Below are 4,831 nucleotides of genomic sequence, written 5' to 3' on the forward strand. Positions count from 1 at the left end.
ATCCCTCAGATAATCCAGTAAACTCCCAAAAGACCATTCCTTACCCTTATTTCTTAAGAGAAAATAATTTTAGAAATCTAAATATACCCATAATATAACCTTTTCGTCTCTGTAATCCTCCTTTGCACATTTTCTAATAAGTCAATATTTTTTCTGAGAGGAGACCCAAACTACAAAGTGAGGTCTAGCCAGTGTTTTCTAGAAAGACAAATACCAGTAACCTTTTTTTCTTAATTAAAAAAAAAGATATTTTAAAATGAAGGTACTGATTTAAGTATATAAGAGTTATTAAATAATTCAATCGTTCACGTTGCTACTAAATGCTGTATTAGTTCATCCCTCCATTGTTATTAAATTATTTTCTTTTCCTGTCATTGATATACCACATTGATGCTTTTCGTAACCAACTTCTTCTTTTTCCTGTTACCATGTTTATGTCTCATTCTCTCCTTGCCCAGTCCTTTCTTTTTCTATTCAGTTTTATAATTCCTAAAATATTTCTTAGAGATATTTGTAGTTTTGTCTTCACTCTATTTTTCAATTTCTAGATTTCACTTCCATACTTCATGGCTAGTATTTTACTCTGTTTTTCAATCTTCAGACTTCACTTCCATACGTCATGGCTAGTATTTAACTCTGTTTTTCAGTCTTCAGATTTCACTTCATAGGTCATGGCTAGTATTTTATTCTATTTTTCAGTTTCCAGATTTCACTTCATACGTCATGGCTAGTATTTAACTCTGTTTTTCAGTCTTCAGATTTCACTTCATACGTCATGGCTAGTATTTAACTCTGTTTTTCAGTCTTCAGATTTCACTTCATACGTCATGGCTAGTATTTTATTCTATTTTTCAATTTCCAGATTTCACTTATACGTCATGGCTAGTATTATGCATTGTTTAAACACTTTCCTTCGTAGACATATTGAAATTTTCTTTTCATGTAAGGGTATAACCAAATTTTCCAAATTCTGTCCAGTCAGCTCTGAATTTCCTATTCCTGATATTCATTTAAAATAATTTCTATATTTAAGCTTTCTCGATCTACAGCTACTGTTTTCTTTTTACAGTAGTCATTCACAATTACTTCCGTTTTTCACATATTCATTGTCAATTCAAACGTACTTCTTTAGATTTTTAGCTCTGGGATCATTATTTCTAATTCCTTTGGACAGCAGACTATTAAAACTAAATCATCATATCGCGTGTATATATATGAAAAGCAGGTGTTAAATTGAGATGAAGGGCCATCAAGTCACTTAACTGTTATATGTAGTGACGTATTGTAAACGTTGACTGGTGATTTATGTAAATAACTTAGAAGTGTAATGCATTCAGAAAGTATAAATTGTATTGCGAATTACGCCTGAAGACGGCGTAGAAGTACGTTGAAACATGTTGACGGCTTTAATAATTGTGTAAATATGAAACGTTGCATTTTAATTATATATTCGATTTAGATTTATATTCTACATCATTTTATTTAGAACATTCGCTTCCCTCAAAACATAAGCGAAAATTAATAGAACATTTCAATTTTGAAGCACTTTATCTGAGAAGTTTATTGTTTTTGGTAAAAAACAATACATTTTTTTTATTTTTTTAATTCTATTATTTCCAATGTTTCTCGGATTTGTACAGATGTAACATTATTAGATTAAGCTAATATTGTAGTTTTGTGCTAATTTTCTGTTTTATTGTTTCTTACGTATCATTTATGTTCCTGTAGTCTGTACTTTAAATTCGTTTTTGTTTGACCAATATATATATACTACCTTTTATTTTATAAATCCCAGTTTTATATTTTATCTTTGGTATTTCCCAACATTTCCTGTATCTTATTCATAAATTTAAAGATGAGACAAAAGCTTTGTAGTTTCTTTTAAAAAAGATTAACCCTAGAATCTATGGAAAGTTTAATGTTTCTTTTTTTTAGTTTTCCATAAACCAAAATATGTATATACGAAACGCTGCATTTTAATTATTTATTACAGTTTAAACATTACAAAAGTGTCGACCATTCATAATAATAAATCCAAAATTTATGAAATGCTGAATTTATTTCTTCTTCACGGCCTATGGATCTTGAATGCTGATACCACTGAAAACCAAAAATTAATTTCATATTTATAACATTTTGAGATGAGCGTCTAGCAAAATAACGTTTTACCTTATGCTGAGATATCGTTGGGCAATTCCATTGAACATTTTTGTTTTCTATTTAGGAAAGTCGGTGCTTGATAATTTTCACGTTTTACGAGTCTGGTGGATCTTACACTGATGTGTTTTCAATGGGGAAAATGTCTGGTCCATGACAACGATGTGTTATTGTTTGGCCACAAATTTGAGTCTGATGCTAAAAACCTCTTCATGGTATCTCAACAGAAAACAGTGCAGGTTTAAAGTTGAAACCAGGAAAGTGTGAATTCATGTGAAATTTCTCAATCATGTTGTAGGAAAAGATGGGGTCTCTACTGACCCTGCCAAGGTTTAAATGTTATGGTAATGACCTCCTTCCACCTATGATCACAGTTTTCTAGCTTTTGCTTCATATTACAGATTTCTTCATTGTGTTCTCTCTACTAAAACCAGTTAGCATTTTAGATAGACTGAGGAGTGTGGCCAAGCATTCCTGTCATTAAAGCTAACTTTAGTAAAAGTTCCAGTGCTGGCATATCTACAACAGATTGTCAGTTCTTGTTGGATACTGATGCCAGCAGTAGTGGATTAGATGAAATGTCGTGGTAGTTGCAGGGTGGAATAAAAGCATACATTAGTCATATGGTCATGGTTCCTTCACAGAAATATTGCATGGCAAAAATTCCACATTCTGGATGAACCATACGTTGGTTAAGTGGCTTACAAGCTTTAAAAACATGAAACGGATTATTGCATGCTGGATGACAACATTGAAGGAGTATAACTTTATTGTACTGCATCGCCCAGGTCTAAAACAAAGAAATTCCTACAGATTCTCTCACCACATGGTGAGGACCTGTCTGCTCAATGAATGTCCTGACCTATTCTAATTATCACTGGTCTGTTCCTGCAGACTTAATTGGGTAATCAGAGGCTTATCCATTGGTTAATATTTCAGCACAGTCCATTGCTGATGTATTGTTGGAATACTATATAGACCAATTTGTGGCACCTCAAAAATTCACATGGATTAGGATGCTGATATCAATAGCCAACTTTTTCTGACCTGTGTAAAGTGTTGGGTGTGATGAAGATACAAACTTTGCCTTATTATTTTTTTAACAGGATGATTGGTTTATGGAATTAGTTTCCATCAACAGTGGTGGAAGATGATACTTTATTCGAATTTGAGAGGAGGATCGATTATTTCCCCAAGTATAAAAGATGGATTTAAATTTCTGCTTTCTCATGGGTTGGTGTACAAGAATAGCCTTGTAGGACCAAATGGTATTTTTTGTGTGTATATTAAAGCATTGTTGACCAAAGTTTGAAAAAATATAATTTTACTAAGAACCCTTGAAAAAGTAATCCATCTAATATTCTTGAAAATATTTGCTTCATTAGAGAATTTTTGTAATATTCTAACAATGAGTGTGTCTTTTGGATTGTTTGGTAAAAAAATTATGCCAAGTAGAGTCCACGTAATGATAAAAAATTAATTTATTTCTTCAATAATATTTGTTGCAGGCTACGTTCATTTTAAACCAAGTTATAGGCCTAAGTTTACAAACACAACATTTCAATAGAAACTGTAATACTCAAACCCAACTTACAAATATATTTACTCACAGAATTTCCTTGCTAATAGACGCGATAACTCTGAATATTAATATTAAATAATATTAAAAGGTTAATAACTGTCCTTACCTACCCAAGGGGATGTAAGGGGTAGTATCAGAAGAATGATTAATCTACCAGGAATACTACGATTTTAGTTTATATACTAATTTTTTACTGGTTTATCTCAGCTTAATCAGATTTCTTCGCAATTTACAATTAAATGTTAAATTTAAAAAAAAAAGCATCACACTTCTCATATTAATCAGTCATCATAAGTACATTGTTTATTTTGTATCAATAACTTTCACTATAAATAGATTATAAATACATGTAACGAAAAGAGGATTGACACATGATCAGACTTAGCATGCGCAATAAAAAGACAGTACTGTTAGTATTACCATTGAACACGAGATGGCGTTAGGTTGTAGGCCTTAATTTAGCAGCTCCTAAACTTGTATTGTTCTCGGTTTAAATTTCGTCTATAATGAGGTGAGTTCAAATCAGCAAGATTATAGTATTAGTAAAATGGTTAAATAATAAGTTAGTTCAATAAAAAGTATGTATGAGGCTTGGCTCATTACTGTCTGCACTAAAACAAGTAGGCTAGAGCCTGGGTACAAGAATACTGAAAAAAGAATAACATAAAAGTAAAAATTAGTATTTCCTTTAGTTTGAAGCTGAACTACAATATATATAATGTTAACACTAGAATTTTTCAGCTACGTACAGAGCATTTTAATTTAAATACACAAGTATGACTGCTTTTTTTAAGTAAACGTATCAAGTAATTAACAATATACGAGGAAGATTCAAAGTAAAATTTATCCAGTTTGTTCTTGGTCAAAGTCATAAGGAAACTGCTTGTAAATACATATTTTTATTTAATTTTGATACAACACTAAAATCGGATTCGTAAATGACAAGAATGAGTCTAAGAATGCATATTTTATATCGACACAAAAACTGTAATTTAAAATGTAAACTGTAAGTTTTGTTTTGTTTGTTTTTTTTAATTTCCCGCAAAGCTACACGAGGGCTATCTGCGCTAGCCGTCCCTAATTTTGCAGTGT

The sequence above is a fragment of the Limulus polyphemus genome, unplaced genomic scaffold (genome assembly GCF_000517525.1).
Source record: "Limulus polyphemus unplaced genomic scaffold, Limulus_polyphemus-2.1.2 Scaffold656, whole genome shotgun sequence".
In the NCBI taxonomy this organism is placed as follows: domain Eukaryota; kingdom Metazoa; phylum Arthropoda; class Merostomata; order Xiphosura; family Limulidae; genus Limulus; species Limulus polyphemus.